This window comes from Hylobates moloch, unplaced genomic scaffold, assembly GCF_009828535.3.
Source record: "Hylobates moloch isolate HMO894 unplaced genomic scaffold, HMol_V3 SCAFFOLD_12, whole genome shotgun sequence".
In the NCBI taxonomy this organism is placed as follows: Eukaryota; Metazoa; Chordata; class Mammalia; order Primates; family Hylobatidae; genus Hylobates; species Hylobates moloch.
The window spans coordinates 89291122-89318589 of NW_026652287.1; the positions used below are offsets into that span (position 1 = coordinate 89291122).

General features: G+C 40.8%; 1 long non-coding RNA gene across 5 annotated transcripts in view; it reads left to right on the plus strand.

Moving 5' to 3' along the window:
• LOC131380732 (uncharacterized) overlaps positions 1-27468 on the plus strand; it is a 67763-nt gene that overhangs the window by 17684 nt on the left and 22611 nt on the right. For 3 of the 5 annotated variants that reach the window (XR_009208863.1, XR_009208864.1, XR_009208862.1), the window contains exons 4-5: positions 8389-8527; positions 18009-18051. This is a non-coding gene — a long non-coding RNA (uncharacterized LOC131380732). Of the gene's footprint in view, positions 1-8349; positions 8528-18008; positions 18052-27468 lie in introns of all 5 variants that reach the window. The other 2 variants (XR_009208867.1, XR_009208866.1) reach the window with 2 other exon arrangements.

The window sequence follows — 27468 nt, forward strand, 5'->3', positions numbered from 1 at the left end:
CTGCTCTGTTTCATTCTCATGCTGCTGGTTTAGTCAGCTGAGTCAAAGGTTGCCTTTGCTTAGAAGGCCTGACAAAACCAGAGCAGGGTCCATGGAAAAGGAGACATGAAAAGGGACATATTTCCTGGTAAGATTTGTGTTCATTTAACAATTTTAAACACATGTTTAATAACCAGGCACTCACTGCTTGGCAAGCTCTGAGCCAGGTGCAGGATATCCGAGGGAACTAGGAGAGAGGCACTAAGTGCAGTACTAAGAGCCTGAATGAGTGCATTTGAGTCTTGGGTCTGCTACATGTGTGACCTAGGAAAAGTCACTTAAATCATTTAACTGTCTGTTTCCTCATCTTTAACATATAGATCATTAAAAAATACACAGCACTTGGAATAATAAACGGGCAGATTGTTAATGTTAAAGGTGTGAGCTGCTATTATTACAACACAATATCAGCCCTTGAATCTCTTACACTAGATGGAAAGATGGAGATGAGTAGGATCTAATTATTGGCCAAGTGCAAAGGAGCTAAAAAGACCACCCACAGTGCTACTTACTTCAGCAATACCCAAGGAAACAAGGGCAAAAAACAGCTCGAGAGGCTCTTTTTGGTCTAGCCCTGCCTTTGAGTTTGGGGCCAAAGCTCTAATTCAGGAGTGTTAGCAAGGTTCTTGTCTGGCATTCTAGCTCTGATCAGTTGATACCGGCTGCCTGAACCATGCGTGAAGAGAGATCTCAGACTGCATGTAGAGAAAGGCTGCCTTGAGAGATAAGTGATGTCTGCCATTGATTGAGGGTGGAGAGGAGGAGCCAAGTGGTTCTAGAACAGTGTCCTTTTGCCTAGAATGTCCCTACAGCAGGAGTAGCTGGGCAAGACTCAGAAGTCCTGATTATAATTACAGATTAAGGTGACCAACTATCCCAGCTTGCCTAGGACTGTTCCAGTTTTAGAACTGAAATTCCTGCAACCCAGAAAACCTCTCAATCTTGGGCACATCCCAATCAGCTTTGCAGGCTTTTTCTGACAATACCAAAAATAAAAAAACAAACAAACAAAAAAACAAACTATGAGCTCTGATTAGAAGAGATTACTCTTTTTGTCTTGGCCAATTTCAGCCTGTGAAAATGCATCTTATTCTGGCCTGTATGTGCCAGCCATATGCCCTCAAATGTTCCCCCACTTCACAATAGCTGACCTCCATACCTCTCTCCTTTCTCAGCTATTTTTCCTGCTGTATCCACTGAAGCCTTAGTAGGAAACAGATGGCACCATCAAAGGGTTTAGCTGAAGAGAATTTCATGCAGGGATTATTTACAGAGGCGTGGGCAGGGTTAATGGAACCAACAAGAGCTGGGGAGACAGTCAGGGATTAGCTCTTACCACAGGAGGTCTGCAGGGACAAAGGGAGGGGATGCTGTTACTAGCCTGGTAAGAGCTGAAACTGTGCAGGAGAGGTCACTGGGCCTGGGAGCTGGAGCCTCTGTCTCAACTGTGGTGAGGCAGGGAGGAAAGAGGAGGAGGGCATAAAAATCCCTGGCCTGGCTCTCCTCCTGCCCTCTGGCCTCTTGCCAGTGGTTTCTTGCCAGAGTGCAAGGAAAAGCAAATGAAACAACAGGTCTAGTAGAGGTCAGCCTCCCAGGCCACAGAGCATGACAGGAAAAGGCAGAGAACAGATCTAAGAATAACCATCCCAGGCCACCCTATTGTCACTCAGCTTCCATTCTAACACTTTACTTAGCCAAAGACACTCAGGTCCTCAACACAGGGAAAACATAGTCTCATCAGCTATTGTATCACTGAGTGATGATGTATTTCAGTCATATTACTTCCTGGACCCTAAACTGTAACTTTAGTCACCACCAGGATGCAAGGCAGCAAAGAAAGGTAAAAAAATAAATAACTATCATACTACAGCTCCACATCTAAGCAGTTCTAATCTAATAATCCTGACTTCCTCCCCGCAGCACTCGTTCCATAATTCTTTACCCTCACCTAGCATCTTGACAGTTAAGGTGTCTTACCTGATGGGGTGAGCCAAACCTTCCTGGCCACAGGATCCGGGTGGTTCCGTCTTTGTTGAGTTGCTGCCGTTTCTCATTGACCATTACTACTGGACATGGGAGTGCAATGAATCCCATAGGCTCCAGATACAGTGTTGTTCCCATGTGATAGCAAAAATCCCAATTTCTCCTTGATAATCAAAATTAATCATACCAGTCCATAAAAACACCCAATCCTCTGCCTTTGATGAGTGTTGTGAACAACCTGAAATGTTGAAGGGGCATTCTCAGTGTTTCCTAGTAGAAATATATCTCCCCCTTGGGCACAAGAACCTCACTCCCTTTAGATGCAACGTTTTAGGGACAAGAAGTCAGTATTATTGAAGTGGGCTATTACTCATCCTGAGTTCCCAGAGCCATGTATTCAACACCATGTATCAACCACTGATCTGACCACTTATAGGATAGCACCCCAACCTCACAAGATGTTGTCTCCCAGCAGGCTCCATAAATGAGCCTTCAATAGGACATTTCATCATTCCATCAATCTAGCTGCTTCCAGGTAAGAACAATGAATTCTACGATGTGAGCCTAATACCACAGCTGTTTCACTGTAAAGGAGTTCCTTGATCAGTGACAATGCTGTGTGTGACACCATGGGGATGAATAAGGCAGCCTATCAACCACATATGGTAGTGCTGGCAGAAGCAACATGCACAGGAAAGGGAAGACACTCTCCAGTATATGTAATTATTCCCATGAAGACAAATTCCTGCCCCTTCCATAATGAAGTGGTCCGATATTATTAACCTGGATGGCTGATACTTCCAAGAAATAGTGCCAAATAAGCGTTCAGTGTTGCCTTCTGTTTTAGAAATCTGGGCACTCAGCGGTGACAGTGGCAGATAGCTGTGGTGGGAGGAAGCCCATGTTTATTTATTTCATTGCCTCTGTTCCTATTCCCATGGCCACTTTGTACATGAGACATTTACCCAAGCACAAACATGGACAGTGTCTTAGTATGCTCAACTGCTTTGACAAAACACCATAAACTGGGTTGTTTATAAACAGCAGAAATTTATGTCTCACAATTCTGGAGGCTGGGAAGTTCAAGATCAAGGTTCTAGGAGACTCTGTGTCTGGTAAGAGCCTGTTTCCTGGTTCACAGAGGGCCACCTTCTGTGTCTTCATATGGTGGAAAGGGCTATGTAGCTCTCTAGGATTTCTTTTATAAAGGCACTAATCCCATTCATAAGGGCACTGCCCTGGGGACCTAACCTCCCAGTGGCCTCACTTCCTAATACCATTCACATTGGTGATTAGGTTTCCACATATGAGTTTTGAAGGGACACAAATATTTAGACCATAGCAGCCAGGGAAGGAGGCTCACTACAACCAAGGGATAGGTCATCTTGGCCACCACCTCATTTAGCTTTCTGTGAGGTAGATGTCCTCTGGGGGAACATTTATATGCTACTCAAATAGCCTCAAAGACTAGCCATTTTTAGAGGTCTGTTATATAACTTCCCTTTAGGTGATCTTGGCACCAACCTTCCAGGTCCCTGATAATTTGACCAACCCATTAGCCCCTGCCTGTGTATTTCAGGAAACCTCAGCTTATCCCTTCTTTCATGTCAGTGGCCAACCAGATGTACTTCCTGAAGTTCTGTCCATGGGGAGATTTTCCTATGGCTTGCAGAGCCACCCCAGACAGATAATTCTTAAACCAGACCAGGCCACTGTCACCCTCTTTTCTCATCAAAGGGTCATAGGGAATACCCGGGGAGACCAGAGGTATGGTTTGAAGGAAAGGCGGGAAGCAGTAAGAAGTCTGACTCATCTGCTTATGCAGAGAAGAGAAGTGCTGAGAATAGATCTGAGGGTGTGAGGGGATAAAGAATAACAGCTCACCCACATCTGTGCAGTTCTTTACCCTGAAGTTTAAGTGAAATGATTCTTCATCAAGCTTCTTCTCACTTGGTTTAAGAAAATCCTTAGGCCGGGCGTGGTGGCTCACGCTTGTAATCCCAGCACTTTGGGAGGCCGAGGCGGGCGGATCACGAGGTCAGGAGATCGAGACCATGGTGAAACCCCGTCTCTACTAAAAAATACAAAAAATTAGCCGGGCGTGGTGGCGGGCGCCTGTAGTCCCAGCTACTCAGAGAGGCTGAGGCAGGAGAATGGCGTGAACCGGGGAGGTGGAGCTTGCAGTGAGCCAAGATTGCGCCACTGCACTCCAGCCTGGGCGACAGAGCGAGACTCCGTCTCAAAAAAAAAAAAAAAAAAAAAGAAAATCCTTAGAGATATAACAGCATCAATATTACAAACCGATAAGGCAACAAAGCAATAGCTTAGCCCTTGACATATATTTCTGATAAGTAATGTATTTCATGGTCTTTCCTAAATGTACATGAGGTAGAAGTAGATATATCCAATATGTATACTTAATTGATTTTTGCCAGAAAGTCTATCTTGAAGTGTGAGCTTCTGATAATTTCCTTCTATTTGTGCTTTTTTAAAACAAGTTCCATTTTTATGTTGTCTTTGTCAGTGATGGGGGAAATCAGATCAATTTTTTAAAGTCAGTTTTTTATATAAGCATTACTGAAACTATTGAAATCTGAATATGGTGTTTTTAAAATAAACTGTGTTAAACTAATTTGTAATATCAGAAGTCAGGAAGGGAAGCATGAGGGGGCATCTAGGGGCTGGTAATGTTGTGTTTCCTCCTCTGGGTATTGGTTACCTGAGTGAATTTTTTTTTGTGAAATCGCAACAAGCTGTGCACTTGTGAAAGTTGTACTTTTCTATATATGTATTCTTCTTCAATAAAAAGAAAAAAAATGAAAGGTGTTGCATATAATGATGACCTTTTGGCAAAAATTTCCATGAAATAGAAACTAGATGAAAAAATTTTATGAAATGCTGCGTAATTAGTGGATTCTTCTGGCTAAACAGCCCATCAAAAACACTTATTAAAGACCTAGAATTATTAAAGACCTAAGAATGAAATGACTTGCATTAGATATAGCTGATAGGCCAGTAGGAAGGACAACATATCACAGATTAATCAATTCATTCACAAAACGAAAACACTGAACACTAACTATGTGTCAGACACTAGTCTACATGCTTGAGATTCCATGAGTAAGTAAAGCATTCCATGCCCTTGTGGAACTGATGCCTAGTGAGGGGAGACAGCCAGCCAATTAACAATAAACAATGAGTAAATTACATGATATGTTAGATTGATAAGGGATGCTTAAGAAAAAGAGCAGAGTGAGTGAGCATTGTGGGGAAATTTGCAGTTTTAAATAGACTGTTCAGATCGGCATCACTAAGAAGGTGGTATTTATGCAGAGGTATAAAGGAGAAGACATTGGCCATATGTGTAGCTGGGGAAGAGAATCCAGGCAGAGGGAATAGTGAGGCAGGAGAGAACCTACAAGTTCAAGAAAAAAAGGCCAGTGTGATTAAGACTCAAAGTGAGAAAAAAGAAAAGGAGTTGATGTGAGGCCCAGGAATCAATGTGGGGAAGGAGAATTCCAGGCTGCTGCAAGATTTCCATTTTCACTTTCAATGAAATGGGGCACCACTGCAGGAATTGGGCCAGAGAGTGGCATAAGCTGACAAATTTTGAAAGTATCTTGCAGCTGTTTTGAGTAGAGGCTGCAGAGGAGAAATAATCCAGGTGAAAAATGATGGTAGCTTGGACTAGACTGATAGCAGTGGACGTGTAAATAATGGTCAGAGTTTGAGTATATTTTGAACATTGACCCAACAGGATTTGTTGAAGGACTGGATACGAGATTTGAGGAAAGAGAAAAGTCACATTTGATTTTGAGGTTTTGATCCTGAACAAGGATGAAGCTGTCATTGACTCAGCTTCAGATCAGGGGGACTGTGGGCAGAGGAGGATTGGAGAGGAAGATTAGAAATTCAGTGTTGGGTACGTTAGGTTTGAAATGTGTATCAGACAGTCTAATAGAGAGGACAAGTAGGGAGTTAAGTAGAAGAGTTTAGAGTTTAGGATGAATGTATGAATACAAATGTAAATTTCACATTAATAGCCATAGAGATTATATTTATAAGACTAGATAATATAACACAGAAGAGAGTATATAATAGAGACAAGAACCAAAGACTAAGGCCTGGAGCACTCCAAGAGAAGCACCCAATAATATAGAAAGAAAGAACAGCCAGTTCCATCCCAGAGTATTTCAAGTCTGCAATAGGACTAGTTGACTTAACACCACTTGCCACTGTAATAATTACTTCCCAGGAAAATAAGTCCAAGGATATTTTTCCAGTTTCTATGCCAAGCCGTGATAATGATTAATTGCACAGTAACTTGCACATGGTAAGAGCTTCCTAATTATTACAAATTGTTGAATGAATTATTTCAGGGCTCTGGGAATAAGCCAAAATCTCCTGAGACTTGAGCCTTTATTAGAGAGACCTGATACATGAGACACATTTAGGGTCTTTCCCTTTTGGGCCCTCCAGGAATATTGAGGACCACATATATCAAGGTGATCCAACCTGAAACTGAACTGGAAGCCAGCAGGCTGCTCCATGCAAATCATCTGTGTTTCCTTCCTAATCAATTCTGTCTGTCTTTTTTTTTCCTTGAACATCTATCCTTCTGCCTCAGAGCCTTTGGACTTGCTGTTTTCTTAGTCTGGATCATCTCCCCTTTGAATAGCTCATTGTCTCTCTTTACCGAAGTTTCAGTTTAAATTCACCTCTTCAGAGAAACCTACGACTACTGTTGATCACTAGTGATCATTGTTTGGCCTCAGCCTACACTAGTCTCTTCCACTTATCTTTCTCTTTATACCACTTACTTACTACTGCCTGCCATGGTATTATATTTATTTGGTTGGTTGGTTATCCTCTGATTCTCCCACTAAAAGGCAGTCTCCCTGAGACAGGGATTTATTTTGTTCTTCTTCCTTCCGCAATATATAGATCTAGAACAAAGCCTTGCCACTAGCAGGAAACTTGATAAATGTTGGTTTATGAATGAATCCACTCTCTCAGATCTGGTCCGGATACCACTTAGTTAAAAATTATATGGATTTCCCACCATGTAGAAGGATTATTATTCAGCATAAGTAAAAGTGAAGAACATGTGATCCCAAACCCACAAAAGCCTGCAATCTGGTTGCTCTAGGTTAGACTGTTAGGCTGATAGCAGTTTACTTCCCATAATTCTATTTCCTGCCAGGCTCCCGAGAGGAGAGACAGTGCTTTGGGTGAAGAACAACCCTCATTTTAGCAGAGGTTCCATGGTGTTTTCCATGAGAGTCATCTCTGGGAAAACAATGTAAGCTTCAAAGTAAATTTAGTTTCTCATCTGGGATGAATAACTTGTAATTTTGTCTTATTAATTGTACCCGGCAATCCTTTTCTTACCCCTCGCCCTTGAAGATTGGAGGAAATGGTGTTTCTGACTACACCAGGAACAGGATGGGAGCTTATTTTAAAGACACTTGTAGGAAAGGCTTTGGAGAAAAACTAGCTTATCGGGAGACTCCTAATTCAGGATCTTATATCCTTGATTAAACTCTGACTTTTACAATTTCCCAAAGTACACACACACACACACACGCACACACACACACACACACACACCAGAATTAACTGATTCAGAATGAAACCAGCTAACACAGTGGCGCATTGTGTAGAGGTTGATCTCTATTGTGACCTAACTCCATGGACTACATGGAGATATAAGAACCAAAACTAGGTATTTGTGTGACCAAAAGGTAAGGAAATTAAGACTACCTAAGGCTATAAAAGGAAAAAAAATAAGAAGGTAAGCAATAAGAGACGCTTTCAGAGTCTCACAGCTCAGGCCTCTGTTAGGAGGTAAAAGTTTTATTTCTGTCTCAAGCGTAGGCTTAGGCAAACCCAAGTCTTGCTCTTTGTGGTGGGCTTATGAGCAGGGTGAGTGGAAAAAGGGAAATTCCTGGCAAGCTCTGGCTTGGAGATGGTACAAAAAAACCTCAGTAAGTATAGTGTATTTCCTTCTTTCCTGAATCCATACTAACTTGCCCAGTAAAACTTTCTTTAGTCCTTTACTGATTCCAAGACTTATTTTAATTTTTGCCTTTCAATTCTTATTTCCTTTCCCACAGATGGTACTGGGTAAAACAGAAGCCTGTAAAAGTAAAGCTTAAAAGACGTTCTTTCCTTTTTTTGGCTTTAAAATGTTTCACATGACTACATGATAGTCCCACCTCATCCACCCACACTTACATTTTTCCTCTTCCTAACATTAATAGGTCTAAACATGCAGTTAGGCAGGAAATTTCGAATAAGAAACTTTATTATTTTCTTGCCTCTTAGATGAATTTTCAAAAAATATTGGAGGGGTTCTGATTCCAGGTACAATGGAGTAAGTGTACTCACACCACCCTGTTCCTCCCACTGAATGCGGCTAAGAAACCTGGGCAGAATAAGTGGAGCATCTGAGGACTCTGAAAAGTAAATAATAGCAGGCAGATTGGAGATGAAGACCAAAATGGTGAGTGTGTCATTTTTTCCCCTCCAGTTTCCTTTGAAATGAACATAAGACTGCCTGAAACCCAACATAGATACTAAGACACAGAGAGAGCTCAGGAGGGATCTTCCAATTATGGCTCATAGAGTGGGAAAGGAATGCCTAGCACTAGGAGATAAAAATTATTTTAATTTTTTCCCCTTTTCTCCAGTCTTTTATTTATGTTAGCCCCTACTAATTACTGCAGTGGTAGCAATAATAGGAGCACATGGGAGTCAAAACTGAGAAAGAGGAACATGCTTCTCCAGTTGGAGGAGCTGTGGCCCAGAGAGGGTGAAGCAAACTCCTGTGGCTTTTTCTACCTCTGTGTCCCCTCATCACTTGATCTGAGATGTGGGGACAGTTTCAGAAAGTGCACAACAGAATAAGGCTACCAGAAGCCCAGATTACTGACCAGAGAACAAGGTGAGAGGCCCAGGACACAAAGGGGTACTAGGGAGATCACAGAAAGAAAGGGGTTCAGGATTATAGCCGTTAAAATTGTTTATGAGCTCTTGAGCTCACCCTTGATTTGGAAAGGCACAGATCTGATGCTACCCAACATAGGCATAAAGAACTGAACCAAAAGACTGTCCACTGCCCAGATTTTTGGCTTGATACTGGGGAAGCACATACATGAGACATATTTGAGCAGGACTACAAAGTCTTTAAAAAACAGACTGGCATTGGAATCTTAACCCACAAATGGCTGGTCAGAACTTATGAGCTGAACCCATTGTGTCAATTACCTGCTAAAACAAAAATATAAACATTCTTTGTAGGAGTTAAACAAGACCCCACATCTTATAACATATCATTCAAAATGTCTAGAATACAATCCACAAGTGTGCAGCATGCAAAGAACCAGGAAGATCATGACTCACTTAGGAACTAGCTGACGAAGACTTGCTAGCAGAGCTATTGTAAAAATGCTACACCAAGTAAGGAAATAAACTCTTATATAGGTAGAATAATAGAATGCCTCCGCAAAGAAATAGAAGATTTAAAGAAGAACTGTCTGAAATGTTAGAACTGAAAAATATAACTTAAAGAAACTCACTGGATAGGCTCAGTAGCAGAAAAAAATTAACAAAGAAAAAAGTGTAGTTGGAGATAGATCAATAGAAATTATTGAATTTGAATAACAGAGAGAGGCTGAGTGCGGTGGCTCATGCCTGTAATCCCAGCACTTTTGGAGGCTGAGGTGGGTGGATTATGAGGTCAGGAGTTTGAGACCAGCCTGGCCAACATAGTGAAACCCCATCTCTACTAAAAATACAAAAATTAGCCAGGCATGGTGGCACATGCCTGTAATCCTAGCTACTCAGGAGGCTGAGGCAGGAGAATTGCTTGAACTTTGGACGCAGAAGTTGCAGTGAGCCGAGATCACACCATTGCACTCCAGTTCTGGGCAACAGAGCAAGACTCCATCTTGGAAAACAAAAACAAAAACAAAAACAAAAAACACCACTCTCATATAAAGAAAAACTAGGATAATTCACTGATAGCAGTTGTATCTTAAAAGAACTAAAAGGGGTTCTTCAGACAGAAGTGAAATGATCCTGGAAGAAAACTTGTGATGCAGAAGGAAGAGCAACAGACATGGCAAGTATATTGGAAAATAGGTTATTCTTCTTTTATGAATATTTTAACATATGCTTGATGGTTGAAAAATTATAACATTGCCTGGTAGAGTTTTCAATGTATATAAATATAATAAATAAGACAACTACAACACAAAGCAGGGAGGGAAAATAAATCTGCATGGTGGTAAGGTTTCTATAGTCCAGGTAGTAAAATATGGATTCTAAGTAAATTTTGAAAAGTTAAGTATATGCATTGAAACTATAAGACTTAACTAAAGCAGTGCGTAGAGGAAATTTACAGTTTCAAATCAATCATCTAAATTTTCAATTCAAGAAATTAGAGAAAAGAAGATTAAAATAATCCCAAAGCAATCAGAAGGAAAAAATAAATAAATATAAGAGCACAATCCATGAAACCAAAGCCAGAAAAGCAATAGAAAAGTCAATGAAACCAATAGCTGGTCCTTTTAAGTATGTATATTTAAAGAACCAGAATACATACACATATTTTAAAGAACCAGAATGGGCCGGGCACGGTGGCTCATGCCTGTAATCCCAATACTTTGGGAGGCCGAGGCAGATGGATCACCTGAGGTCGGGAGTTTGAGAGCAGCCTGACCAACATGGAGAAACCCCATCTCTACCAAAAATACAAAATTAGCCAGGCATGGTGGCACATGCTGTAGTCTCAGCTACTCAGGAGGCTGAGGCAGGAGAATCACTTGAACCTAGGAGGTGGAGTTTGCGGTGAGCCGAGATTGTGCCATTGCACTGTAGCCTGGGCAACAAGAGTGAAACTCTGTCTCACAGAAAAAAAAGAACCAGAATGATAGAGTTAAAAAAGTAAATACATACAGGTTAAATACATACAAAAAAATACATACCAAAAAAGTAAATACATACCATTATACAGATTGAAAAAAAAGACACCAATTACCACTATCAGGTATGACAGGGGATATCACTAGACTCCACAGACACGAAAAGGAAAAGAGAATGCTATGAACAACTGTACACATACTAATTTGGCAACTTAGAAAAACTAGACCAATTCATAAAAAAACATAAAACTATCACCACTTACCCAAGATGAAATAGATAACCTAAAAAGCCCTATAACTATTAAAGGAATTAATTCCTAGTTAATAATCTTCAAAAAAATGAAATTTCCAGGTGTAGACTGTTTCACTGGTAAAAACTACCAAACTTGTAAAGAATAAATAACACCAATTCTACAAAATCTCTTCAGAAAAGGTAAGAGGAAGAAATACTACCTAATTCATTTTAGAGGCCAGCATTACCTGATATAACAACTAAAGACAGTATAAGAAAACTACAAACCAATATTGCTCATGACAGCAGATGAAAAATCCTCAATATATTCAAATCCACGATAGATAAAAAGAATAATAAACCACATTAAATGGAATTTATATTGTGAATGCATGATCTAATGTTAAATATCAGTCACTTCAATTCACCGTATTAACAGTATAAAGAATAAAAAAAAACTCACGTGGATCACAGATATAAATAGAAAACGTACACCTGTAAAACTTTTAGAAGAAAACAGGTTAAAAATCTTCATGACTTTGGGTTAAGGACAGAGTTTTAGTCATGACAACAAAAGCACAATCCATAAAGGAAGAAACTGACATGTTGGATTTCACCAGAATTAAAAACTTTTGCACTGCAAAAGACATTGTTAAGAGTGTGAAAATAAAAGCTACAGATGGAATAAAATATATGCAAATCACATTTCCAACAAAGGAGTTTTATCCAGAATATATAAAGAATTCTTAAATCTTAACAAGAAAACAATCCAGTTTTTAAATGGATAAAGCATTCAATAGATACTTTACCAAAGAGGATGTATGGATGGTAAATAAATCCATGAAAAAATGTCCAACATCACTAGCCATTAGGAAAATGCAAATTAAAGCCATAATTACACACCTACTACTAAGGCTAAAATAAAATTTTTAAAAAACTGAAATACCAAGTGGTAGCAAGAATGCTGAGCCACTGGAACTCTCAAACTTTTCTGGTGAGAATGTAAAATAATACAGGTACTCTGGAAAAAAGTTTGTCAACTTTTAAACGAAGTTCAACATATATCCACCACCATATCCAGCAATCTTACCCCTTAGGTATTTAGCATAGAGAAATAAATAAGTTTACAAAATAACCCCTTATAGAGAAACGTTTATTTAGTAGCTCTGTTAATAATTACCACAAACAAAACAACCCAAATTCCTTCAACTGGTGAATAAATTTAGTACATATAAATAATGAAATACAATTCAACAACATAAAGAAACCAACTACTGAATCATGCAACAACTTGGGTGAATCTCAAAGGCATTAAGCTGAGTGTACTAGTCTATTCTCACGCTGCTAATAAAGACATACCTGAGACTGGGTAATTTATAAAGGAAAGAGATTTAATTGACTCACACTTTCACATGGCTGGGGAGGCCTCACAATCATGGCAGAAGGCAAATGAGGAGCAAAGTCACATCTAACATGGTTACAGGCAAGAGAACTTGTGCAGGGGAACACCCACTTATCAAACCATCAGATCTCGTGAGACTTATTCACTACCATGAGGACAGTATGGGGGAATCCACCCCCATGATTCAATTATTTCCACCTGGCCCTGCCCTTGGCATGTGGGGATTACTACAATTCAAGGTGAGATTTGGGTAGGGACACAGCCAAACCATATCACTGAGTGAAAGGAGCCAGTCTCAAAAGGTTACATACTACATGATTCCATTTATATGAAATTTTCTAAAAGACAAAACCATAGTGATAGACAACAGATCAATGATTCATGATCTGTTAGGAATTAGGGGTAGGAGAGGAATGGAACGACAAAGGGATAACATGAGGGAGCTTTCTGGGGTGATTGAACTGTTCTGCATCTTGATTGTGATGGAAGTTACATGAATTTATACACTTGTCAAAATGTATAGAACTGGGCCAGGTGTGGTGGCTCATGCCCATAATCCCAGCACTTTGGGAGGCTGAAGGGGGAGGATTGCTTGAGGTCAGGGGTTCAAGACCAGCCTGGGCTACATAGCAAGACCACATGTCTACTGGCAATAAAAAATTAGCTGGTGTGGTGGCATGCAGGTTGAGGAAGGAGGATTGCTTGAGCCTAAGAGGTCATGGCTAGACTGAGCTATGATTGTACTGCTGCACTCTAGCGCAGGTAACAGAGTAAGACCCTGTTCTGCACAACATCCCCACAACGCCACAAAATTATAGAAATAAACATACAGATAAGGTCGATTTTGCTATATGCTAATTTTTTTTTTTTTTTTTTTTTTGAGTTGGAGTCTCATTCTGTCACTGGGCTGGAATGCAGTGGCAAGATCTCGGCTCACTGCAACCTCTGCCTCCTGGGTTCAAGCAATTCTCCTGCCTTAGCCTTCCAAGTAGCTGAGATTACAGATGCACGCCACCAGGCCTGGCTAATTCTGGTATTTTTAGTAGAGGTGGGGTTTCACCATGTTGGCCAGGCTGGTCTCGAACTCCTGACCTCAGGTGATTCACCCACCTTGGCCTCCCAAAGTTCTGCGATTACAAGTGTGAGCCACCACGCCTAGCCTGTTAATTTTTTAAAATAAGACTAGAAAAACTAAAAGATTGCATAGATACTGTATATAAAACAGGCAAAAAAGCATTGTTTTATTCAGTTTTTCTCCTACATTTATCTGGGGTAGAAAACAGTTTAGGCAATGTCCTTTCAGATTTAATAATCTACAGGTTTGTTCATTCCCAACTCCCATGAAAGCAGCCATGAAATTTGAGTCCAGTGTAGATGTGGATCAGATTGCTAAGGAAGAGGACAGGCTATCAGAAAGCTAATGACTTGGCCAGATGCCGTCATTTAAAGGAACAAAGAGGACATTCAAACCTTAATGGAAGTATTCAGTCCATGAGACAAGAAGACATGTTTTCGTTTTAATCAGCTTTTCCTGCATTATGTTCCATGAGTATGGTAGGCCAGAAAATTACCAACTTCAGGTTCTTAAGCTGATAGGAAAGAGAAACCATTACTTTTCCATGTTTTTTGGAACAGAACTCTCTGTACACAACAGAATTGGGACTCCAAGACCAAAGTAAGACTACAAGTCTGTGGATTTATTTATTTATTTATTTATTTATGACAAGGTTGAGACTTCCTCAAAACTTACCTGCCTTGAGCACTGTTGTTCCCAGCTCTTAGCACATAATAGATGCTTATTTTGAGCTTATCGGATTGAATTGAATATTAGGAGGTGGCTTTGACTTGCTGGGATTATTTTTAGGATCCTTAGCTCCGGACTGGGTTAGCAATTGTAGTAAAAATAAGAGGAAGATACCTTAGTAGAAAAAAAGAGGGTTTTGGTGAGATGCTTTTCATGGTTAGAATACGGTATCCCAGATCAGAAAAGAAAGAGGCATCAATTGGAATCCCATCAATGTAAGTCAGGAAAATTGGCCTTGACTTCAGACTGGGGACTGGCTTTCCAGCACTCACAGAGGAGATGGCTACAGGGATAGCAGAGGCAGGTGTAGACTGGTGAGCCACCATGAGGAGCAGACGGAGGTACCCTTTGAAAATATCAGAGTTGGCCAGGCGCAGTGGCTTACGCTTATAATCCCAGCACTTTGGGAGGTCAAGGTGGGAGGATCGCTTGAGGCCAGAAGTTTGAGACCAGTCTGGCCAACATGGCAAAACACCATCTCTACTAAAAATATAAAAATCAGCTGGGCGTGGTGACCCATGCCTGTAATCCCAGCTACTCAAGAGGCTGAGGCATGAGAATAGCTTGAACCCAGGAGGTGGAGTTTGCAGTGAGTTGACCACACTCCAGCCTGGGTGACAGAGCAAGACTGTCTCAAAAGAAAAAAAAATGCAAAAGAAAATATCAGAGTGACCTGGGAACTTGCTTTAGCTTGGCTTTGTCAGGTTTCCGTGTTACCTCAGGAAAAGCAGGGGTATTGTAAGAATACACATGCATTTCTTCTGGAAACTGCTCAGGAACCGAAGCAACACCGGCTTAGACCAACACTGCCACATTTGGCTATTGGCCGCATTTTCTTCTCGCTACTCACCAGCCTCTTCTGCCTATATATTTGCTCCTGTTAACACTGCTAAGAGGCAGATCTCTTAGCATTTTCTAGTTCCAGTGGATTGCAGAATCTTACTGAACCATTGTAATATGTCACTGCCTAACCAATGGAACTGTTGCCCTTGGGGTTCATCATGACTGTAGCTGGGATCACAAGGAACAAACCCAACCACAACAGATCAGGGGATAGGGATAGGGAAGTTCCCTTCGCAAGGGGTGTGAGGGGCAGGAGCTGATATTTCAAGGAAGAATTCCTCTAGACTTGGGGGCTAAGGCTGATGTACTTCATGATACCCTTCTTATTCATTTATATTACACTGGAGTTGAAGGGAGTGGTAAGGGCAGTGGCTTTCTTTAATCTAGAAAGACACACTCACAGAGAATTACTATGGAACATAGCTTGTGTTGTTGGCTGGGCACTCATAGGTCCCACACAGAGACGGCATGTTGCTTTCTTGGCATTTAAGGTGCCCTGGCATTTAAGGTGCTGCATATATCTTTTGGAGAGACAGGGTGTGTTGGCTAAGAGCATGAGTTTAGGCTGCTTGAGTTTCAATTTCAGCATGGCCACTTGCTTTGTGATTCTGTTTTTTTCGAAACAGGGTCTCCCTCAGTTACCCAGGCTGGAATACAGTGGCGACATAATCATTCACTGTAGCCTGGGAGCCTTGACCTGTCTGGCTCAAATGATCCTTCCACCTCAGCCTCCCAAGTAGCAGGGACTATAGGCATGTGCCACCATGCCCAGCTAATTTTTTTTTTAATTGTCAGTAGAGATGCTGTCTCATTACGTTGTGCAGGCGGGTCTCTGAGCTCAAGCGATCTTTCTGCCTCAGCTTCCTAAAGCCCTGGGATTACAAGCACAAGCCACTATGCCTGGCCTGCTTTGTGATTTTTGAATCAATAGCTTCACCCTCTGAACTTCCGTTTTCTTCGTTATAAATTGGAGACAATTATCTTTTTGTTGTTTAAAACGGAATTCCGATCATGTTGCTCTACTACCTAAAATCCTGCATGGCTTCTCATTGCTCAGAATAAATTCCCATTGAAACCTCCACTTTGAATGATTACCGGAATTGCCCTCTCACCCTTTATTTTCATTTATTCATTTATTGATTTAACAATTATTTATGTGTATGTTCTAGACCAGGCACTGATGATAGATCATTGAACCAAGCTAAGTCACTGCCACCTTACTTGCCAGAAAAGTATACAATAAATACATAGACAAATTAAAATGTACTACAGTGTTAGGTGCCATGGTTCACTCATGAAAATATTAAACAGACTGAGGCAGAGAGAGCTACTTTAGGTGGGGTGGCCAGGGAGGCGTCCCTATAGAAGTGACATTTGAGGGGCATCTGCAGGAGGTAAGGGGGTGAGTGAGCCATGTCACTATGAGAAACAGTGTTCCTGGCAAGAGAGCAGAAGATCAAAGGCCCAGCAGCAGAGGTATGGCTGGCATGTTGCTGTACTTACCTGACCAAACATCTGATGGTACAACCTGCCATTGTCGTCCCTACACCTGATCGCCTGATCAGCCCAACGCTATTGGAGGAACACATGCCACCAGGCCGACTGTGACACTGTAGTCTATTGTTTCATCTCCCAAATGGGTTCTCAGAACACCTACTATTGATCTTAGCTCCCTCTCTCACTTGCTTGGCAGTTGTTCCAAACAGTCACACCTCACTTAAGCCAAAAATAAGAACAACAAAAGCAACAACCTCTGCTCACATTTTCTATGGTTCAGGCAATATGCTAAGTTGTTTTTCCCACACATTTATCTTATTTAATCTTTACCTCAAACATATAGGTTAAGTACTGTTATTTTATAGATGAGAAAACAGAAACTTAGAGAGGTGAAGCAACTTGACTATAGATCCAACCAGTGACTGCTGGAGCTGAGGGTCACACCAGAGCAGGGGCTGTGCTGACCTAATCTGAATCCCAACCCCATCCCCATCGGCAAACTGTCTCACGTCATCCCCTACTCTCCTTGCTCAGAAAACCTATCAGCATGAAAGCCTTTAGATTGCTTACGTAGTTACCAAATTTAATCAACTCTGAGACTACTGATTTTAAGAAGCACCATTATTTCATGTAACACCAAGAAGTAAATGCTGCAGTTACACTATAAAACAATGCTAAGACCATTTCTATAAAACAGATGTTTCAAAGTGAAAATAAACTCTGTTCAACAATTGATGGACTTTAAATACAGTACATCCATAGCCATCAAACCCTTTTCCTTCCATTGTCAAAAGGTAGGATGCTCCTCCTCAAGACTAAAATCCTCTTCCTATGTTCTTTATTCCTTCTTTTCCTTGACCTGCTTTTCCTTGATTTTTTGCTTTCTCTCCATTTGTTTTCAACTCTACTTTCCTAAGAATGAAAACATCTTCAGGTCTCTTATCCCAAAAATCATGTGCTTGACTCATCCTACATCTCCTCTAGCAATTATTCCATTTTAAGTTTTCCCTTGTTATTCCTTCTTTCTTTCTGTCTGGTATTTATCTTGAGACCTATAAAGGATTTTACAAAGATAGCCTTGGTCCTAATTATATTAGATATTTTGGTCCCAATTATAAAGCCTAATATTTGTTTACAGCATTTTGTTGTGGGCATATGTTGTATTTGTTTCTTCCCAGCAAACCTTTCATTGGAGAACAGTCTTCCCCTACACCATCCCATAGAAATACTGTTCACTGTATACGGTTCAGGAGGACTGACTCTCCCAATTCCTTTCTCCAGGAGTGGACACATGATCCAGGACTGGCCAGAATTCTGCATCAAGGTGAGTTTTCGCTGCCTCATGGAAACAAGGCCAATCAAAATCCTGCCCTGAATTTTTCTCTAGGAGCTCTTGGGAAAGATGTACAGTCATGTGCTGTATAACCACACTTGAGTCAATGATAGACTGCATATATGACAGTGGTCCCATATCTGATTATATCATCATATTTTTACTATACCTTTTCTATGTGTAGATATGTTTAGACACACAAACACCACTGTGTTACAACTGCCTACCGTATTCAGCACGGTAACATGCTGTACAAGTTTGCAGCACAAGAGCAATAGGCTATACTATATACACATCTAGGATGTTTGCATGACAACGAAATCACCTACTGATGCATTTCTCAGAATGTGTCCCCATCATTAAGTGATGCATGACTGTATTCTTTCTACAAAGATTGCACTGCTGGTGGCCATCTCGTTGATCATGTGGAATACCCTATGAGACAGAGGTGTGGATCTCTATTGTCATTACCTAGATCCAAAGACAACTAAGCCAGGATACTCCTAGACTTTTCAGGCGCATAAGCTAATAAATTCCCTTTTGCTTTTGCTTTTGCTGTTTGATTGGTGTCCTTGTCACTTGCAATCAAGAGTGCTGATACAGCTTTATAGTTTTCAAAGAGCTTTCAAGTGCATTATTTTACATGAGCTTGTGATTTTTGAGGACAAGGTATGTGTCTGTCTTGCTCATAACTAAATTTCTGGGACTAAGCACAGTGCTAGGCATATGAGAGTTACTAAAAAATGTTTGTTGAATGAAATAGGCCACATAGGTGTTATTACTTACACTTGTTTCAAAAAGCCACATACTGAAATCAGAGAGGTAGTTAGGTGGTAGAGCTGGGTGATCATGGACTAGGTGAAGAGGATATGGTGAAAGCCTAAACTGGGAGGAGGCATCATAAACAGGATGCATTTGAATTACCATATGGGGGTCATATTCATTTTAGTCTTTTTTCTAGAGTTGCTCTTAACTATCTCTCCCATCAACTTTTGCTCCTCTACAATTCACTATCCACTCAATGGCCAGAAAAAGGTGTCACATCAGATCCTATTACTTTTTTTTTTTTAAAGACAGGGTCTCACTCTGTCACCCAGGATGTAGTGCAGTGGCATGATCATGGTTCATTGTAGCCTAGACCTCCCAGGCTCAAGCAATCCTCCCACCTTAGCTCCTGAGTAGCTGGGTCTACAGACACATGCCACCGCACCCAGCTAATTTTTATTTTTACTTTTAGAAATGGGGTTTCACCATGTTTCCCAGGCTGTCTTCTTTAAAAAATTTTTTTTTTAATTCTATGAGTGCATGTCCCCAAGCTCAGCTAATTTTTACATTTTTGAAGAGACAGGGTCTCACTATGTTGCCTAGACTTGTCTGGAACTCCTGGGCTCAAGTAATCCTCCTGCCTCAGCCTCCCAAAGTATTGGGATTACAGGTGTGAACTACTGCTCCTAACCAGATCCTGTTACTCTTTTGCTTTAAACACTCCAGTGGTTTCCATCTACTCTCAGGAATAAAAGCTCAAATTCTCAACATATCCTACAAGGTCCTTATAATCATGCTGGCTCCTGCTTATGCCTTAGCTTCATTTCCTCCTGCCCTTCACTGTATTCTCTCTGCTCCAGCCACAATAGCCTTCTTTCCATTCTAGAGAAATACAGTTCTCCCTCAACTCAAGGCCTTTGCCTAAAACACGCCTCCTCCTCCACTCTTCATCTAGTTGTTTCTTCCTAAACATTGAGTTTTCAGCCTTCATCATTTCCTCCAGAGTCTTTTCTGAGTCTTCTTTCCCTACTCTCATTTTATTTTAGTTTTGAGATGAAGTCTCACACTGAAGTGCGGTGACATGATCTCGGCTCACTGCAATCTCTGCCTCCCAGGTTCAAGCAATTCTCCCGCCTCAGTCTCCTGAGTAGCTGGAATTACAGGCACCCAACACCACTCTCGACTAATTTTTGTAGTTTTAGTAGAGACAGGGTTTCACCATGTTGACCAGCTGGTCTCAAACTCCTGAACTCAAGTGATCCTCCTGCCTCAGTCTTCCAAATTGCTGGGATTACAGGCGTGAGCCACTGCGCCTGGCCCCTACTCTCATTTTAGATCAGACCCCTTTCTATCTACCCCATCCCTGTACTTTGATGGCATAGCACTTGGTGACCATCAGTTTACTGTGATTACTGACCATAGACTCTCCCAGAGACTACCAAAATACGCTGTTGATCAAGTAAAACTTATAAATGTTTCAGAAGGGAGAAGTCAGGAGCTGATATCTGTAGAGTTTTGAGGCCTAGACTCAAGCAGTTTAAGGAAATCTGATTGAAACTGGGCAAAGTATTTTATATAATAATTTAGAAATGGTGAAGAGAGTGAGGTAAGTCTTGAGACAAATCTTGATAAATAAACAGTTGTTTGATGAGCAAGCAGTTTGAAGTTAAGCGATTTATTGTACTGAGAAATTGGCTGTTTGAGCAGCTAAAGTTCAGATAAATTGATTTTTAGGAGTTCCTAAAGCAAACAATAAACATATTTACTGGTATATAGCCTTGCCTCCCTGGGCAAGAATTACTGGAACAAATAGTGAAGTCATGTTAATATAAGCGGTCTTAGTTCTTATTCCTGAGTTAAGGTATGTGGGTGCAGACTGTCTCAGTCCTCATGATATAGCTGTGTTTATGTCACCATTTCCCCAGCAGCACTTGTAGCAATTGCAACTTTTCATTTGATTAATGTCCATTTCTGCCAATGGACTGTGTGCTCTCTGAGAGAAGGACTAACATCTGCTTTGCTCATCATTTTATTCTTTATACTGGGCACAGCACCTGGTACTAATATTTGTTGAATGAATGAGATCATGAACAATAGCCTGGATGGGAGGATGGGAGGAGGAATCAGAGAATACTCTGTCTTCAGTCCTGTGTTAGAGCAGTTCCTGTAATGCCAAGGTGAGCACTGGGAGAACGTGTTTAGAAGAGAGAGGTGAGAAGTTCTCCTTTGGGGGAGCTGAGTTTCATTTTCAACAGGAAACATACATCTGGAATTCAGGAAAGAGAAAATTGAGGGGAACAGATGCAAAATTTATAAACTTTATTTATTTAGAATGGCTTTTAAAAAGCAAAGCAATGTGGAGCTGTCAGATGGCTATCATGTTCTATTAGTCTGCTAGGGCTACCATAAAATACCACAGACTGGGTGGCTTAAATCATAAAAATTTATTTTCTCACAGTTCTGGGGACTGGAAGTTCAAGATCAAAGTGCTGGAAAATTCAGTTTCTGGTGAGGGCTCTCTTCTTGGTTTGCAGACAGCTGCCTTCTCGCTATGTTCTTATATGTCCTTTCCTCAACATGCACATGGAGAGAGAAAAGAACTGTCTGGTGTCATTTCCTCTTCTTATAAGGGCACCGGTCCTATTGCATTAGGGTCCCACCCTTATGATCTCATTTAACCTTATCTCCATAAAGGTCCTATCCCCAAATACAGTCACATTGGGGGTTAGGGCTTCAACATATGCATTTGAAAAGGACATAATTCAGTTCATAAGACATTGCTATGAATATAACTTTATCATAGAAAAATCCTCCAAAAAAACCCATGCAGACTGATAGACCTTCTTAGTTTGGCCAGGGCAAGGCTTATTAAATGTACTATGTTGTAAAGATGATAATAAATACATACATAGCACTTTCTGTGGGCTAATCACTCTCCTAAGTGCTTTGCCTCTATTAACTCATTAAATCTCATAATGACTCTCAGTGAAGTGCTATAATCATATCCATTTACAGATAAGGGACATGAAGACTGAACAAAAACTGCTTGCACTCACATGAAACAGGACTGGCTACATTAACATAACTTTAGTATTCTGGGAAATTCTTGTCCAAGGAGATAAAGTTGCAAAATACTCGTTTTAAGAACATTCTGAAAATTCATTTATCTGAACAACAAACTGTTCAACTGGCCAACCCAGACTGCTTATCAAAGAGCTGTTAACTCGAGAATCCCTTCAAAACCTATGCCTTGCTGGGTTTACCAATCCTAAATTATTAAATCATAAACTTGGCCTGGTCAAAGTCAAGTCCCCACATGGAAAAATCCCACCCTAAACCAGACTCCCTAAACCTTATAAATACCTACCTTTGAAGTCCTTCTTCTGAGATACAACTAAGAGTCTGTCAAGGCAGTGCTGTCCCTTAATGCAATAAGCAATAAACTTGGCTTTGATTGACCAACAGGTTATTTTTCTGGTCTTTTCAAGGAGGGAGCAGTTAACAGAAACAAGAGATTAATGCCTTATGCCCAGTGGTTGGCTATGTGTTCACTAATTTTGTGCAAAAAGGAAATAAGGCCTGAATTTACTATCCAAATAGACAGGCACCCCTACTTGGGTGAAGAAAGTTAAGTTTTAGGAAAATTAAAGGCAGAATTCCCTGTCTCTGTTATAGACTCAGCATAGCACTGAGCTGAACTGCATATGAGCCTAGGCTAAAGACAGAAGCAGGGTATTTAGTTGAGTATAGCCAAAAAACATCATCAAAACTGGCCAGGTGAGACTGAAGATTAGAGTGGGGAAGCTCCCTGAGACTGTCAGGTACAGAGAAAAAGCACTGGATTTATTTGCAAGTGACACCTGCACCAAAAAAATAAATAAAATTAAAAAAAAATTTTTTTTTTTTGAGATAGAGTTTCACTCTGTCACCCAGGCTGGAGAGCAATGGCCCAATCTCAGCTCACCTCAACCTCTGCTTCCTGGGTTCAAGTGATTCTCCTGCCTCAGCCTCCCGAGTAGCTGGGATTACAGGCATGCACCACCATGCTAATTTTTGTGTTTTTAGTAGAGACGGGGTTTTTCCATGTTGGTCAGGCTGGTCTTGAACTCCTGACCTCAGGTGATCCGCCCGCCTTGGCCTCCCAAAGTGCTGGGATTACAGGCGTGAGCCACTGCACCCGGCCTAAAATTTTTTTAAAATACTGGTTTTGGATTCACAAATGTGTTTATGTTCACCATTTACCAGTGATTTTACTGTGGGCAATTAACTTCCCCAAACCTCAGTAGCTCACTTGTAAAAGGGAAATAATGTCAGTACCTACATCATAGAGTTAATATGACGGCCAAATGGGACAGTATATGCCAAGAGCTTGTCATGGTGCAATTGGTGGTATTAACTGTTATTATTATAATTCACTGCAGGATTGTAGGGCTTGGGAAGAGGAAAGATTTGATCAGTGGTATACTTGAAGGGGATTGAATAATGCAAAACTAAGAGAGAAATGTATTCGAAGCTGGGGATTCAGGATATGGCTTTTCTGTAGTAGCTTGGCATTTTCCCACAAAGACTAGTTATCAAGGCCACAGGGGCTGTTTCCCTGGCTAAATTCTCTCCCTTTGGATGTTAAAGTGCTATTTACCTGTCATGAAGGCTGCCTAGGCAGAGTTTAGAACTGTAGAAGAAGCTTGACCTTAAAAGGTCAAGAATTTAGAACTCAACAGAGATGAAATCTGTCAGTGAAACAACTAAGTGTTTTTATGGGGATGTGTGGGAGGTGGGAACTGTTTTTTTTAAAGATGCTATCAGTGGTGATGCAAAAGAATATGAGCTAATGAGCCCAAGGCTGTTCCTTCTCAAACCTGCTTATTCACTAACGAAGCAAGTCCTGCCCAGAAGTAGGGAGAGAAAGAGGTGATGTTAAGTGAGCTCAGTGCTTACTGTGTGCCATGCCAGTTTTATGTTTGGCCTCCAAAGACAAAGGGAAGGGAAAGAGAAAGGAGGGAAGCTACTTTTCTCATTATTTGTAGAACTACAAACCCAATATTTATTGTGTGCTTACCATGTGCCTCTAGGTACTATGCTTTGCACACATTACCTTGTTTAATCCTTCTCACAAACCTTTCCAGGTATTTTTATCCTCATCATTGAACTCCTCATTGATTTCCTCTTGTTTTCTTATTAAGTGCTCACAACTTTGTGAAAGAACTCTGGTGTCAGGAAGAATTCAATAATTTTTAAGCAGACAGGAGAAATGTGACGTGGTGTTTGACTGAGTATGGCAGCAAAGAAGAGTATAGAGAATCAATGATAAAAGTTTAAAAAGCAACAGAATGGAAAGATGGCAGGTCGAACAAGGAAAATGGCTCACAACCTCTATTTTAATGGTGTGGGCCTCAATAGTAACCACATATCCATGGGAGGGCCTCTAAATATAAAGATACAAGTCTTTTTTTTTTTTTTTAATTATACTTTAGGTTTTAGGGTACATGTGCACAATGTGCAGGTTTGTTACATATGTATCCATGTGCCGTGTTGATTTCCTGCACCCATTAGCTCGTCATTTAGCATTAGGTATATCTTGATGGTGATCTTGTGATTATGAGACTGGAAAAGTTGGATCATTTTCTGTTTCTAGTGTTACATTTGGAAAATTGAGCAGTTTTCTAGATCCCCAGAGAATCCTTAGAATAAGGTCAAAAGTTGTAAAATGAAATACTGTATATATACTATTAGTCACCTTCATTGTTATTTTATGTGATTTGATTTTTAAGTTAACACGGTCTCAAGATGCCATCCGTCTGAGTTTTAATAATTTTCATTTAGTCTTATCTCTTTATAAGAGATGCAAGAGTGATTCATTTTTGTACTAGTTAATATCAACTCTTTCTCAGAAGTAGTCAAAATATAAATAAAAGTTCTTCAAAAGTAACCCAGGAGCAACAGCTGAGCAGTGCCAGAGTTGTGAGGTAAACATCAATCATTTCACAAATGTTCTGACTTGTTGAGCAGTGTTCATTTCCAGGTTTCAAACTTAAAGTATCTATTAAGCAATCTTAAAAGAAAGAAAACCGCCGTAGGAAAAAAGAGATTTGCCAAACTCTTCATACTTCCTTCAATAACTGCTTAGCAAACATTCCTGAGTGTCTTCTATGGGCAATGGTCTGTGTAAGTCTCCATAGAGATACAGAGATGAATGAACATGAACTTGGACAAAAATTATTATACAACACAAAGCAGGAAAATGGTGCACAAAGCATAAAGAAATTAGCGGAGGGAGGGATTGTTTGATGGAAGGTCTTAGGGAGTAGGTGGGATTTGAATTTGGGTCTTGGATGGGTAAGTAAGGTAGGGCAGCAGGGTGGGGGGCAAAAAGTGGGAGTTACAGTAAGTAGAACGGTCAATAGCCTATTTTGACTGAAGTAAGGGTTAAGGCTGTTGGAGCCTGATGATAGATGTGATGCTGTAAACTCACTGGATGTTTTCAAAAGAGAGCCATTAAAAACTGTGTAGAGGAGCTATTTCCTTTGCTGTTACTGAATAATGTGAAAAGATCCATACCGAATGATGCACTCTGCACCTTTCTCCCTCAGCCTCCTCCCTGGCAGGCAGGACTGTAGAGGTTACCAGATCAAGGGTGTTTCTCACTCTCTGGTTTGGCCAATGGGTGACTTTCTTGTAGGCGATCCGAGAGCAGGAGGTGGGTGATGTGAGGGAATTTATTTTCTAGGCTCCATCCTGGAGAGTCATCTGGGGCAGCTGCAGTTCACATAGGAATTTCACAACTTCTCTGAGTCTTTGGGTTCTGATGACTGTTCCTTCTCCTTTTCTGGTTGGGCTGACGGGTGGTAAAAGCCTGGCTTAGACCCTGCCCTATTTCTGTTCCCTACACTCTTCCACTTTTGTCGTCCTTTTATTAAACCTTCCTATAATTGTCCTAAGGGGAGTGTGCTCTCTCTTTTCCCTGCTAAGACCTCAGTCAGACCTGAGAGAGAGAAACATTGGCATCTGCTCACTTTAATCACCAAGGGCAGTGTTTATGCTAGGGGACTCCACATTCCAGGCGAAAATTTATAGGAAGAATGTTTGCACACCTGACCCAGATTAGCTAATCAGATAATTAGCTAATTATCTGTTTTTGGGAGTCTGCATTAAGAAATTCTCCATATGGACTGGAGAGTAGGTGAACTCAGGAATTTTGATGTACTCTTTGTCCACTGAGTAAACTGAGAAACAGAGGAAGTTGGTCCGTAGAGAAATTCACTTATGGAAGTTGTCTGAATTCTGACTGGCTTTTCAGTCTTTGGTTCCATTCTCTTCTCAGGGCCAGGTAAATTCTTGTACTCAAGTGCCATGAGATAACTCTGTTTTCTTACAATAAACATCACACACACACACACACACACACACACACACACACACACACACACACTTTTTTATTGGCTTAAGCACGTTTCAGTTATTTTCTGTTACTTGCAGCAAATGAGTCTTGACTAATAGAATATCCAACACATATAATCCCAGTTACTACTTATGGAATACTTACTGTGTGCCAGACTTTACATGACTTATCTTCTTTAATCCTCTCAACTGCATTGAAAAGTAGTTTTTTTTATGACTCAGATCTTTCTTGGCTTGAGAATTTCTTCCAATAAATCTAAGTGTCCCTCAGTTTTTTCTGGGTGTCCCCAAAGGGATGTCTCATAGTTTCTCATAAACCAGTGTCAGCCTCAATCACCACACAATCTGTTCTGTTCTTTTTCTTCATTGATGACTTCACTCGCAGATGTCATTGAACACCATGAAAATGATAATATCTACATTCAAGGTACCACCTGGAGATGCTGCAAAATGTTATGGTTCTCAGTGTGGTCAAGAGAGAAGGAGCATGACTCCTCCCCCATTCCATGTCAACTCAGTTCTTTAGAAGTTCGTAATGTAGCCAGGGGCTTGCAAAGCCTTTTGATGAGGTCTGTGAGCAGAGCTTCCCAAATATGCATCATGGCATGCTAGTGTATCACAAAGATTCAGGGGTGCCAGGATATTGACCCCGCTAGCCCTTGGGGCAGCCCGGGAGGGACTGGGTGACTAGAGCCCTAGCACTATTTGGCTTTGAGCAGTTTTATTTCATCAATCCCAGTGTGGACTACAGATACTGTCTTTTTTAAATTTTTTTTTAATGTTTAAGTTCCAGATACATGTGCAGAATGTGCAGGTTGTTACATAGGTAAACATGTGCCATAGTGGTTTGCTGCACCTATCAACCAATCAGCTAGGTATTATATCCCGCATGTATTAGCTATTTATCCTGACGTTCTCCCTCCCCCTGCCCCGCTGACAGGTCCTGGTGTATGTTGTTTCCCTCTCTGTGTCCATGTGTTCTCATTGTTCAGGTGCCACTTATGAGTGAGAATACGTGATGTTTGGTTTTCTGTTCCTGTGTTAGTTTGCTGAGGATGACGGCTTCCAGTTTTATCCACGTCCCTGCAAAGGACATGATCTCGTTCCTTTTTATGGCTGCATAATACTATCATTTTCTATAAATACCATGTGATGAAAAAGAGCCCAGGGATCTAACAATCCACACAGGCCCCCAACCTTGGGCCAACCTTAGAGGATACAAATCCAGTCTGGACCAGATCAACA